Source organism: Myodes glareolus, chromosome 23 (assembly GCF_982192425.1).
Source record: "Myodes glareolus chromosome 23, mMyoGla1.1, whole genome shotgun sequence".
NCBI classification, from domain to species: domain Eukaryota; kingdom Metazoa; phylum Chordata; class Mammalia; order Rodentia; family Cricetidae; genus Myodes; species Myodes glareolus.
The window spans coordinates 6,473,077-6,487,881 of NC_142048.1; positions in this window are offsets into that span (position 1 = coordinate 6,473,077).

Here is a 14,805-nt window from a genome sequence, read left to right on the forward strand (position 1 = left end):
TCAATAGATTTTGGAATCCCAGAAAAGTAAACTTTAAAGCCAGTGAAGGAATAAATTTGCTAGCAAAGGTGAGAGGAAGCAGGCAAAGAGTAAAATCTTCCTTCATCCATCTCTTTATAGTCCTTATATAGACTTCCATTAGAAGGAGTGGCTCAGGTTAAAGGTGTGCCTTCCCACTTCAGGATCAGATTAAAGGCATGTATCTCCCTGCCTCAACGGTCCAGGCCACAAGTCGATCCACCCATTTCAAACTAAGCAAAACATATCTCACACGGGTGTGTCCTCCATTCTGGATTGTAGCTCATTCCAGACGTAGGCAAGTCACCAAGCAAGCATAGCCACCACAGCCACCAGCAAGTTTGTTCCTCTCTGGCAACTAACGGATTTGTTCACTCTCTTTCATTCATAACTGATCTTTTATCTTGTGTATAGTTCTACCGCCTCTCATAATCCATCAATAGATTATACGGTTCATTAGGTCAGAACTCTCATTATCTAATTATCCCTGGGAATAATTACCTGATTATCCCTTGAAGACACCCAGAGATGTGCTTTGCTAATCACCCTGTCAAGCTGACAGTCAAGGTAGCCATCACCATCCAAACAACCGTGTCTTCCTCAGCCAGAGCACTGTTGGCATAGTGGATTCTTCAGGAGCACTTGCAGGTATCTAGAGTTTGCATTTTTGGTGGAACTGGGTATGTATTCAGAAGCACTTCTGAAATGAACAAGTGAATTCTTGATCATGTAGTGCTAACCCATCATTCCTATGCCTGATGTGTTGTAGGCAGTCTTGCTTCTGAAGCTATGAACCTATTCAGTTTTATAGCAAGAATATGACATTGAAAAGAGTGGTTCAGAAGCTTGGTCCTGTGGAGGGAGGTCAGGATCATCGGGCCATGCTCACACCGCTCTTCCCAAGGAGGGTAAATCACACACTCTACATCATCTGCTGAGTCTTAGGTGTTTGCCCTGCAAGCCTTGCATCCCTGGAGAGATGAACCCTTCAATACCTGGTGAGGATTCTAAAGTTTGTTTAGTAGAGCTGAGCAACTAAGCGGGCCCATGAGTTCACCCATACAGATGTTCTTTCTTTCGAGTTCTGCTGAAAAGCCATGGACCAAACAAATAACTTGTTCATAAATAGGGAAGGTTTGTCACCAATACTCTACCATAGATTAGACAAATTTCTAGCATATTGTGAAGAATACTAGAGAGAGAACCAAAGGGTAATAGTTATGAACTCTGGTAATATGGGAAAATTACATTATGGATATACATTTTCTCAATAGAATGTACAGACCCTGGCAACCTCAATAATCTAATCCTGGCAATTTTGTTGTGCTCTTGGGACTACTAAGTATCAGTTATAGACACCAACTCACCACAGCATAATGCTTATACCGCCATACTTGTTCAGGACTCTGGTTAACTTTCCATTGTTTCTTGCAACCGTTTAGGATTGCTAGAAAATTATAATTCTTCACATCCTGTTTTTAAAGTACACTACTAATCTCTAATTAACTGCTTCTATCATGCTTTAAAATCAACCCTAATTACTCAGAAGACGCAGAACCATAAACAAGGAATTTTCGTGATTAAAACCATCACTTCAGAGCCGGAGAGTCATAGAAGTTCAGAGGCATCAGAGCTATTGAAGTCCAAGTCACTTAGACCATGAGGTCTCCAAGGTCACTTGGCCCCAAATGGTTTGTATTTTTAGCAACTGGCGTCGAGTCGCTGTTAGGAAACGTGTGAGGAAGTTTCTTGCAGCAGTATTTGTTGGCTGAACTAAAGAGTCTGATGTCTGTTTTGTCTTTGGTGAACAAAGTGTGTGGGAGTGTAGGGCCTGACTCACTCCTACGACCAAACTCAGACACCTGAACAATACTCTCTTGGGAACTTTAAAAAAGTAGGCTTAGTAACTTGGGGGCTTCGGGTTTGGGAGATACAGGATTTTTAATCTACTTCTGGAAGACCCTTTCTTGTTCTACATCTGGCATCTGGCAGCAGTGAGGAGGTGTCCTGGTACAGTGCCGAGTCTCAGAGGAGGCAAAGGACCCAGAGACGCAATCCAGCAGCAATCTGAAAGGTCATGGTTACATGTTATTGGGTAAATAAGTTTTAAGATCTCATAAAACAAGCTCAGAAAAACTTTAATGAGAATCCTTGTTTTGTTACAGTGATTTTTGTTTGTTTTGTTCTATTGTTTGCTTTAGACTCTCTTGGATTAGTGAATATACACTCTCCATTATTGATTGTTTTTTCTTGTAATTTTATTAAATTATAAAAGTTTCCATTTCCGCCCCTCCTCCCACCACCCTCCCACTCCCCCCACTCCCTCTCCTCCTCCTTCTCCATCCCTAAGAGCAGTCAGGGTTTCCTGCCCAGTGGGAAGTTCAACTTCCTCCCGCCTCCCTCCAGGTCCAGGAAGGTGAGTGTCCAGACGGACTGGATCCGCAAAATCCAGTATATGCAGAGAAAACAAGTCCCAGTGTCATTGTCAATGGCTTTTCAGAAAGACTCCGGCCAGCCACATTCAGAGAATCCGGCCACATTCAGAGAATCTGGTTGGATTGCGTCCTCGTTCAGTCCCAGTCCAACTGGCCTTGGTAAACTCTCATTAGATCCGTCCCCTTGTATCAGTGGGTGATCACATCCCTCGCAGTCCTTATTTCCTTTTTCATTTTCTTTCTCCTTCTGCTCCTCATTTGGACCTTGGGGGGCTCAGTCCGGTGCTCCAATGTGGGTCACCATCTGTATCGCCATCCATCGTGGGATGAAGGTTCTCTCTGATCTTGCCATCTTTGCTCACGTTCTCTTTCCTTCTGCTTCTCGTTTGGACCTAGGGAGTTAAGTCCAGTGTTACGATGTGGGTCTCTGTCTCTATCTCCATCCATCGCCAAATGAAGGTTCTATGGTGATAAGCAAAATAATCATCAGTATGGTTATGGGCCTAGGCCGTTTCAGGCACCCTCTCTTCTGTCCAGAGAATAATCTGGGGATTTTCTTGGACCTGTGATGCCATTTATAATCGAGTCTCCTGTAAACCCTAAGATGACTCCCTTAGTTGAAATATATTCTTCCCTGATCTCATAACCATCCTTCCTCCCTCCCCCATCCCAGTCCACCTAGCTTTCCATTCTTCCCCTACTCCCTTCTCTCTAACCCTCTCCCCTTCCAACAACAATCCCACCCCCCATGCACCCGAGGTTACCTGGGACTCTTGTCTATTTCCAATCTCCAGGAAGATAGCTACATGATTTTCATCAGGTTCACCTTCTTATTTAGCTTCTCTAGGATCACGAATAATAGGCTCATAGACCTTTAATTATGGTTAGAATCCACATATGAGTGAATACATACCATATTCCTCTTTTTGGGTCTGGCTTACCTCACTCAGTAAAGCATTTTCTATTTCCATCCATTTGCATACAAAATTCAAGATGTCATTGTTTTTTACCACTGAGTAGAACTCTAATGTGTATATGTTCCACACCTTTATTAACCATTCTTCTATTGAGGGGCACCTAGGTTGTTTCCAGGTTCTGGCTATTACAAATAGTGCAGCTATGAACATAGTTGAACAAATGCTTTTATAGTATGATAGGGCATCTCTTGGGTATATTCCCAAGAGAGGAATTGCTGGGTCCTGAGGGAGGTTGACTCCCAGTTTCCTGAGAAACCGCCACACTGATTTCCAAAGTGGCTGCACAAGTTTGCATTCCCACCAACAATGGATGAGTGTTCCCCTCATTCCACATCCTCTCCAGCATAGGCTATCATTGGTGTTTTTGATTTTGGCTATTCTGACAGGTGTAAGATGATATCTCAAAGTTGTTTTGATTTGCATTTCCCTGATTGCTAAGGAGGTTGAGCATGACCTTAAGTGCCTTTTGGCCATTCGGAGTTCATCTGTTGTGAATTCTCTGTTCAGTTCAGTACCCCATTTTTTAATTGGCTTAATTAGAGTTTTAGTGTCTAGTTTCTTGAGTTCTTTGTATATTTTGGAGATCAGACCTTTGTCTGATGAGGGATTTGTGAAGATCTTCTCCCAGTCGGAAGGTAGCCTTTTGATCTTACTGACAGTGTCCTTTGCTTTACAGCAGCTTCTCAGTTTCAGTAGGTCCCATTTATTCATTGCTTCTCTTATTGTCTGCGCTCCTGGGGTTCTGCTTAGGAACTGGTCTCCTGTGCCTATATCTTGTAGACTACTTCCCACTTTCTCTTCTATCAGGTTCAATGTGGTCGGATTAATGTTGATGTCTTTAACCCATTTGGACCTGAGTTTTGTGCATGGTGATAGATATGGATCTATTTTCATTCTTCTACAGGTTGACATCCAGTTATGCCAGCATCATTTGTTAAAGATGCTTTCCTTCTTCCATTGTATGCCTTTAGCTCCCTTGCCAAATATCAGGTGTTCATACGTTTGTGGGTTAATACCCGGGTCTTCTATTCGATTCCATAGGTCGACTTCTCTGTTGTTATGCCAATACCAAGCTGTTTTCAATACTGTTGCTCTGTAATAGAGTTTGAAGACAGGGATGGTAATGCCTCCAGAAGATCCTTTATTGTATAAGATTGTTTTGACTATCCTGGGTTTTTTGTTTTGCCATATAAACTTGATTATTGTTCTCTCAAGGTCTGTGAAGAAGTTTGATGGAATTTTGATGGGAATTGCGTTGAATCTATAGATTGCTTTTGGTAGAATTGCCATTTTTACTATGTTGATTCTCCCTATCCAAGAACAGGGGAGGTCTTTCCATTTTCTGGTATCCTCCTCAATTTCTTTCTTCAAGGACTTAAAGTTCTTGTCAAATAGGTCTTTCACTTCCTTGGTTAGAGTTACCCCAAGATACTTTATGCTATTTGTGGCTATCATGAAAGGTGAAGTTTCTCTGATTTCCATCTCTGCTTCTTTATCCTTTGTGTATAGGAGGGCAACCGATTTTTTGGAGTTGATCTTGTATCCTGCCACATTACTAAAGGTGTTTATCAATTGTAGAAGTTCTTTGGTAGAGTTTTTGGGGTCGCTTATGTACACTATCATATCGTCTGCAAATAACGAAAGTTTAACTTCATCCTTTCCAATTCGAATCCCCTTGATCCCCTTATGTTGTCGTATTGCTATTGCTAGAACTTCAAGCACTATATTGAAGAGGTATGGAGAGAGTGGACAGCCTTGTCATGTTCCTGATTTTAGTGGAATGGCTTTGAGTTTCTCTCCATTCAATTTGATGTTAGCTGTCGGCTTACTATATATTGCTTTTATTATATTTAGGTATGATCCTCGTATACCCAATCTCTCCAACACCTTTATCATAAAGGGGTGTTGAATTTTGTCAAATGCTTTTTCAGCATCCAATGAAATGATCATATGGTTTTTTTCTTTCAGTTTATTTATATGATGGATTACATTGATAGATTTGCGTATGTTGAACCAGCCCAGCATCTCTGGGATGAAGCCCATCCCATTGGTCATAATGGATAATTTTTCTAATGTATTCTTGGATTCGGTTTGCCAGTATTGAGCATTTTAGTGTCAATGTTCATGAGTGAGATTGGTCTGTAATTCTCTTTCTTGGTTGTGTATTTGTGTGGTTTTGGTATCAGGGTAACTGTAGCTTCATAAAAAGAGTTTGGCAATGATTCTTCTGTTTCTATATTGTGAAATACATTAAGGAGTATAGGTATTAGCTCTTCCTGGGAGTTCTGGTAGAATTCTGCATTGAAACCATCTGGTCCTGGGCTTTTTTTGGTGGGGAGGTTTTTGATAACAGATTCTAATTCTTCGCGACTAACAGGTCTATTTAGATTGTTCACTTGCTCTTGATTTAACTTTGGTAAATGGTATTTATCTAAAAACCAATCCATTTCTTGTACATTTTCCAACTTTGTAGCATATAAACTCTTGTAGTAAGATCTAATGATTCTCTGAATTTCCACTGTGTCTGTTGTTATGTCCCCCTTTTCATTTCTGATCTTATTAATTTGAGTGTTCTCTCTGCCGTTTGATTAGTTTGGCTAGGGGTTTGTCAATCTTGTTGATTTTCTCCAAGAACCAACTTTTTGTTTCGTTGATTTTTTGGATTGTTTTCTGTGTTTCTATTTTGTTTATTTCAGCCCTCATTTTGATTATTTCCAATCTTCTACTCCTCCTGGGAGAGTCTGCTTCTTTTTTTTCCAGAGCTTTTAGGTGTGCTGTTAAGTCTCCAATATATGCTTTCTCCGTTTTCTTAAATTGGGCACTTAGTGTTATGAACTTTCTTCTTAGAACTGCTTTCATTGTGTCCCATAGGTTTGAGTATGTTGTGTCTTTATTTTCATTAAATTCAAGGAAGACTTTAATTTCTGTCTTTAGTTCTTCCTTGACCGAAGGATGATTCAGTAGTTGACTGTTCAACTTCCACGCATTTGTAGGCTTTCTGGAATTTGAATTGTTATTGAATTCTAACTTTATTCCGTGGTGATCTGACAAGACACAGGTGATTACTAATATTTTTTGTATCTGTGTAAGTTTGCTTTGTTACCGAGTATGTGGTCAATTTTCGAGAAGGTTCCATGAGCTGCAGAGAAGAAGGTATATTCTTTCCTTTTTGGGTAGAATGTTCTATAGATATCTGTTAAGTCCATTTGATTCATTACCTCTAGCAATTCTCTTATTTCTCTGTTGAGTTTCTGTTTGATTGATCTGTCCATTGGTGAGAGAGGTGTGTTGAAGTCTCCTACTATTAGTGTGTGTGGTTTGATGACTGCCTTGAGTTCTAAAAGATTTTCTTTTATATAAGTGGGTGCTTTTATATTAGGGGTGTAGATATTCAGGATTGAGACTTTCTCCTGATGAATTGTTCCTGTTATGAGTATGAAATGTCCATCTCTTCTGATTGATTTTAGTTTGAAGTCAATTTTGTTAGATATTAGAATGGCCACACCAGCTTGTTTCTTAGGTCCGTTTGCTTGGAAAACCTTTTCCCAACCCTTTACTCTGAGTAGATGTCTATCTCTGTGGTTGAGGTGTGTTTCTTGTAAACAGCAGAATGTTGGATCCTGTTTTCTTATCCAGTCTCTAAGTCTGTGCCTTTTTATAGGTGAGTTGAGTCCATTAATATTAAGTGATATTAATGACCAGTGGTTGTTGATTCCGTTTATTATTTTTGTGTGTGTGTGTGTGTGTGTGTGTGTAGTAGAGTTTGTGTGTTTCTCTTCTTTGAGTTGTGGTTGTGAAGGGTCGCTAGATGTCTGGGTTATTGTAGGCAGTGATGGCAATGTTGGATTCCTTGGGTTGCAATTTTCCTTCTATTACTTTCTGTAGGGCTAGATTTGTGGCTACGAATTGTTTAAATTTATTTTTATCCTGGAATATTTTGTTTTCTCCATTGATAGTGAACGATAGCTTGGCTGGGTATAGTAGTCTGGGTTTGCATTCATGGTCTCTTAGTTTCTGCAGTACCTCTATCCAGGATTTTCTGGCTTTCATGGTTTTCATAGAGAAGTCTGGTGTAAGCCTGACAGGTTTACCTTTTAAGTCACTTGACCTTTTTCCTTTGCAGCTCTTAATATTCTTTCTTTAATCTGAATGTTTTGTGTTTTGATTATTATATGGCAAGGGGACTTTTTTTTTGATCCAGTCTATTCGGTGTTCTGTATGCTTCTTGAACCTTTATAGGAATATCGTTCTTTAGATTGGAAAAGTTTTCTTCTATAATTTTGTTAAATATATTTTCTGGGCCTTTGATCTGCAGTTCTTCTCCTTCTTCAATCCCTATTATTCTTAGATTTGGTTTTTTTTATTGTGTCCCAGATTTCCTGAATGTTTTGTGAAGAGAATTTGTTGGATTTTCTGTTTTCTTTGACCAGAGCATTTATTTTCTCTATGGTATCTTCAGAATCTGAGATTCGTTCTTCTATCTCTTGTATTCTATTGGTTATGCTTGATTCTGTAGTCTCTGTTCGTTTACCTAGGTTTTCCATATCCAGCCGGTTCTCGTTTTGTGTTTTCTTCATTGCCTCCATTTCAGTTTTCAATTCTTGGATTGTTTCCTTTACTTGTTTGATTATTTTTTCTTGGTTTCTCAGGGTATCATTCATGGATTTACTTATTTCTTCAAACTTTTTTTTATATTTCTCATCCATTTCTATATTCATTTCTTCAAACTTTTTGTTATACTTCTCATCCAATTCTTTAAGGGAGTTATTCATATCCTGTTTTAGGGACTCTATTGCTTTCATAATGGCACTTTTTTCCCCTTCATCTGGGTTAGAGTGTTCAAGTCCTTCTGTTGTAGGGTCGTTGGGATCTGGTGTTTTCATGTTGTTTTTCAGATTGTTGGAGGAGGTCTTGCCTTGGCGTCTGCCCATCTCTTCGTTCAAATGCTCTCTATTGGAACTTCTGGTATCGGGTCAGGTTCCCTTGTTGGGCAGGGAGTTCACTGATAGAACGCCTACCTTTCCTCAGGTAGGCTATTGAAGCACAGGCACTCCCTCTTTCCGGGATGCGCCTACAGAGCAGGCCCAGTGTGCAAGACAGCTGAGCTGTGGAAATTTTATGGCCCCAGTGGGAAGGGAGAAATATAGAAATTTGTACCTGGATGAAAGCTGGGGTGGCAGGCGGGAGAGTTTAGCAGGGTGGAACCAGCACTGCAGGTTGACCTGGGAGTCTATGGGGTCGGGGAAAGTCCGAGCTCCTCCTCGTCGGGCCCCTGCCGTGGGCCTGAAGCAAACTCACCCCTCCGATGGCCCTCTGGCTGGAGGCTGGGATGGCTGGCGGGGGCGCTAGCAGGATGGAGCCAGCAGCGCAGGTTGACCTGGGAGTCTATGGGGTCGGGGAAAGTCCGAGCTCCTCCTCGCCGGGCCCCAGGCCCAAAGCAAACTCACCCTTCTGATGGCCCTCTGGGTGGAAGCTGGGATGGCTGGTGGGGGCGCTAGCAGGGTGGAGCCAGCAGAGCAGGGTGACCTGGGAGTCTATGGGGTCGTGGAAAGTCCTAGCTCCTCCTCACCGGGCCCCTGCCAGAGGCCCGAAGCAAACTCACCCCTCCAATGGCCCTCTGGATGAAAGCTGGAATGGCTGGCGGGGGCGCTAGCAGGGTGGAGCCAGCAGTGCAGGCTGACCTGGGTATCTATGGGGTCGGGGAAAATCCGAGCTCCTCCTCGCCGGGCCCCTGCTGCGGGCCTGAAGCAAACTCACCCCTCCGATGGCCCTCTGGATGGAAGCTGGGATCTCCATTATTGATTGTTACCAATGACTATTTTATTGAAAACTGAGCATAGTCTTGACATGTGATGCTTAATATAATAACTACATGAGCCCATAAATAAAATAAAGTTTCATTTAAATATCAATTCCTCAACTACTGATTGCAATGTCCACCATATAAGATGGAGAATTTCTTTCATTGTAGAAAGATCTATGAGGCAGTCCTGTGAACAATTCTCTGAATACCAGTCAATCACTATTACTATGTCTCACAATTCTCTGAATACCAATCAGTCATTATTATTATGCCTCACAATTCTCTGAATACCAATCAGTCACTATTATTATGTCTCACAATTCTCTGAATAAGAATTCTCTCATTTTGTTGCTACTATGGTTGACGTGTTGAGTGTCTATCAAAGACGATGCACCTTTTGCAGGTGCAGCTAGTGAGTGGTCCTTGGGTCACCAGGAATGAGCCCCTGAGAAGGACTGTGGGACCCCAGTCTCCCTTAGCTTTAGCTCCAGATGTGGCATATATTCCAGCTCTGATGGAACTCTCTCTACTCCCATCAGCAGCCCAGCCAATGCGGCCTGGCCAGTCTCAGATTTTAAACCCTCAAACTGTGAGCTCAGTAAACATTTTTTAATAAGCTGGATAAAATATCAGGTGAAAAAACCTGATTTTCAGAGTTCAGTGATTTGATTCAGTTCATGCACAAAGCAGTAGAGGAAAAGCACAATTTTAGTTTGATGTGGTTCCAAAGCTCTTATTGCCTCTGTGTATCTCTATACTCTCTTTGTCACTGCTTCTCATTGTGGCACTTTTGCCACAAAGTCTTTTGAACGAACATTTTTCAAAGACTTGTGTAAAATCTTATAGTGTGACAGAATAACAGATAGAAGCAATTTGCACGAGGCACGGACTTTGGTTTGGCTTACAGTTTCCGAGCATCAAAGCAGAGCAGCTGCATCTGTGGCAGTGGGAGTGTGAGAGCAGCTTTCCACATTGTGGCTGATCAGGGAGCAGAGCAAGCAGACAGCACCAGAGGTGTATATACAGCTGTCAATGCTCACATCTCAAAGGTTCCACGGGCCCTAAAAACACCAACACCCCCTGGGAACCAAGTCTTCAAACAAATGAGTACTAGAAAATATTTGAAATTCAAAGCATATCAAAATAGAAAAGTCATTAAACTAATGAGGTTTTAAGAAAACAATGTAAACTGTCAACACAAACAGCCACATTGCAGGGATGACCCATTAAGTTATTTGTCAGGAAAATCCCACTGGAACTTGGTATGAGTATTTGTGTGCACAAATGTTCTTTTATCATATTTAGTCAGAAATGACGCAACTGTGTTTGAGTTACACGTAATAAACTATTATCCAAAAAAGAATTTGAAAAATTTTTAAATATATCATTTTAATTGTGTTGCTAAACTCAGAAAGAACCTCTATACTGCTGGGAATGATCTAAAAACTCTAACAAGTAAGCGGAGATAGACCCCATCCTACAGAAAGCCATGTTGTCTGTGCAGTGTTTAATACTGAGTGTCAACTTGACAGGCTCTAGAATCACTTAGAAGATAAGCCTTGGGGTCTGCTCATGAGGGATTACCTAGTAGGTGAATTGAAGTAGAAAAACTCACTGTAATTGTTGGTACACCATTTGATTGATGGTCTGAATAAAAAGGGGAAGTGAGCTGAGCGCCAATATTCATTTCTTTGTTTCCAGAGTGGGAAAGCAATCTGACCAGCTGTCTGAAGTCCTGCCACCAACCGTCCTTCGCATGATGGATTGTACCATCAATTTTCCTTTTCAGTGGAAAATAATTCAAACAATCTTAAAATTACATGCAAGGCATAGGCCAGGAGGGCCATGGAATCTTGCTCCGTGATTTCAAAGACATGCCGAGGCAGGTGATGTATGGCAGGATGGGTGCTCTGAGGATGAAGCTGTGAAGATGAAACCTAAGAGCTAAGGATAAGCCCCAAGATATTGGCAATGCCAGTATCACTGAATGCCTGCTGAGGAAAACTGCATGTACAGAGTGCATGTAGACTCATTCCAACAAGAGCTTCAGGAGGCAGACTTGAGCAAAGTGGTTCTTAGGCCCTTGGAGCTCAGACCATCCCAACACGAATCCCAGATGCTAGATAAGGAGCTGGAATATGTGATGAAGCTTTCTCTGCTGCTTTCTGGCCTTTGAGGATGGGAATGTTTAGTCTATGCTAATGCATATTGGAAGATGTAGCACGCTCGTGCGTACGTGCGTGTGTGCGTGTGTGTGTGTGTGTGTGTGAGAGAGAGAGAGAGAGAGAGAGAGAGAGAGAGAGAGACTGCAGAAGCCAGAGTAAAATGTCAGGTATCATTTTTTATCACTCTGCTTTATTCCCTTGAGACAAGATCTCTCACGGAACCTGGAGTTTGTCAGTTTTTGACTAGGCTCATAGCCAGGAAGATGCAGAAACGCTCCTGTCTTTTATGCTTCGCGGCACCAGAGTTACAGACATGTGTGGCTGTACCTGGATATCTTTTTTAAATGTGAGTGATGGGGTTAAGAATCATGCTTGTACAGAAAGAACCCTTATCCACTGAGCCATCTCTTCTGCCTGTAATTTGTTGTGTAATGCAATGGAATGAACTCACAGTTGAGAGATTGTGTTGAGTCTCGGAGGAGGTTTGAACTTGGGACTTAGAACAGCACTGGAGCTATTAAAACCATGGGAACTTTGGAAGCTGAACTGAATGCCTTTTTTATTATGAGCTGGCCATAAGCCTATGGGGTCACTGGGAAAAAAATTTATGGCCTAAAAGTGATTGATTTGGTGTCAAGTTGATAAGGGATGGGATTTGGATGGTTAGGATGAACTTGACAGAATCTAGCCTCACCCAGGAGACCCAGCATTGCGCATGTTGATGAAGAATCATATGTATTAGGCTAATTGAAGTAAAAAGACACATCTTAACTGTTGGTGGCAGTACTGTTATTCCTTTGCTATGGTCCCTTTAAGGGCTAACCACGCCCACTTCCAGCCACTTCTGACCTCGTGGCCATCGTGGCTTTCCCCTTTTCTGTCCATCTCTTACCTTGTGCACACGTGTTTTCTCTCTCTCTCTATGTTTGTCTCCATGTCTTTATGTCTCTCTTTCTTTAAGTAATAAATGTTTACCTTTATGTCTAGCCTTATGTCTGTTTACTATTATCCGCCCGCACCTGTCTGCCTGACTCTCCCCTGCTACATGACGGCACCAGCTCTGCCGCCGCCGGTAATCTGTACTGCTCTGGCGGCAGCTTCTGCCTGGCTTGTAGGCCGCTTGGGGCACTCCCAACATCATATTATTTTTAAAGAACAATATTGGTGCCGCGGACTCAACAGATTCACCTGCCAAGGGCCAGGGTCCCAGCTTCAACTTTCGTCTGGGACTCTGAGCACCAACTTCCGGGATTGAATCGGGACCGAGGGCCTTCTCAACACCGCCAACTGCCTGGACTCATTCCTACAAAAAACACCGGCTTCAATTGGTGAGTCGCTCCTCGTTCTGCTACAGACGGTTGCTTTCCTTTACCGGCATCGTGTTTGGACGACGCCGGGGGTTGGTCCGCCTGCGTTAGCACTGCATACTTCCCGTGCTGTGCATTCGACATTCGTCTGGGGACCGGGTCCTCAGTTTCTTTATCTTTTTTCATTTTCACTTCTTTTCTTTCTTTTTTCTCTCCTCTCGTCGTACCGCCGCTATGGAGCCGCCCCGGCCTCTGGTTTATCCAGCTAGGCCCATAGCTCCCCACCCGTGAATCGAGGACGCTCGTTCACGTGGTCCTGGGTGCTCGTTCGTTGCGCGGGTTTTTACGATTCAGACTCTGGATAGCAATCGTCCATGGCAGGCAGCCGCTGGCTTTTCCATCCCAGCCGTGACCTGGTGCAGTTTTTATTTTCGGTTCCAGACTTTTGCTCCCCTCTGCGGCTTATGGTTCGGCATGTCAGCTCAACAACAGCTCAAAAATTGTAGCTTTCCCCCCCGCAACACGTGGCTGCCACCATGTTCATTGGGGTCAGGTGACTTTATCGCTAGATTCACTGAGAGCCAGATCACTCGACCAAACTCTCTCATTCTTATGTCCTGCCTTTCCTCTCCCCCTCCTTGGTATTCTCGTTAACTCTGATTACAGGTGTTTTGCATACTGACATGCTTTCTGATAGGGCCCATCAGAAGCATGCACTCTGCCTAATTCCTATTCAATCTTTCTATGTATAATGATTGTTCATTTCATCTCGTTTCAGACTACAAAATCATAAATCTCATATTTTAAACTGGTATGTACTTTTAAGCTGTTTTCTACCATTGTCAGTTCTGCCACTAATCTTAATGTTAAACAGTTTTTTTTCTTTCTGTCTGTCTTTTTACAAATGTGAATCTTACCTGTTAAGAGTCAGTACAGTCAAACTCAGACCTAACCTTCCAGACAGATTCTATACTGCAGCTATACCTAATAATCAGCCCTCAGCTGCTCAGAGATCTGGGGAATGTGATATTTAAATGTTTAATTATTTTAAAAAAACTTTTCATAACAAAAAGAGACAGGTTGACTCCTAGCAAGCACTCTGTTTCCTCCAAGAAGACAGAAGACAAACGGTCAAAGACCAGCGTCCATCTGCAGTTTGCTTCGACTGCCAAGCGCTGACCATTGGACAAAAACTGCCTTTCACCTAAACTGGAGACCTCCAAACGTGGACAAAATCACTGGAATCGACAGTCTAGCTGCCCAGGGTAAGGTAGGTCTGTCTTCCTACAGATTTCTTAGCCCACAGGGTCTTCAAAAGCCTGACAGGCTCTACACTAAACAACAAAGGTCAAATACAACCTTCAGCGACGATGGAGGACCCAAAAGAGTAGCTCTGGGTGCCAACCAAGTAAGTTCTCTGTCATTGTTTAATCAATAACTCAAGTAAAATCTTATCCTTCTCAAAGATCTCTGACAGTCTGATAGCTGAGAGGTTTTGCCAGGTTACTTCACCAAATAAAAATATGTCACAACCATTAAACTTCTATTTTTCTTATGAGTTCCAGGGAGCCGAATTAAAGAACCCACCATAAACAGGTCAGATACATAACCCCTCAATTCCCTGGTCCTAAAAATTTTTTTTTCTTAATTTAACTTTGTCCTCTGTTCTGCCAATACCCTAATTGGATCCAAGGGACACCAGACATTTCCATGCCACAGACACCTGTCGGGAGCAGAGACCAGCTATGCCAAAATGTGACCAGCACCCAGCTTCTCTCGGATCTTCCTCACCCCTGCCCCAAAGACAATGCCCACAAATCAGCCAGAAGCAGCCTTGAGAATTCGCCGCCCCAATTCCTTCAAACTGTACTGTCTAACCTTCTACTTTTTATTATAAAAAGGATCCGGGAATGTTATTCCTTTGCTATGGTCCCTTTAAGAACTAGCCACGCCCACTTCCAGCCACTTCTGACCTCGTTGCCATCTTGGCTTTCCCCTTTTCTGTCCATCTCTTGCTGTGTGCACATGTGTTTTCTCTCTCTCTCTATGTTTGTCTCCATGTCTTTATGTCTCCCTTTCTTTAAGTAATAAATGTTTACC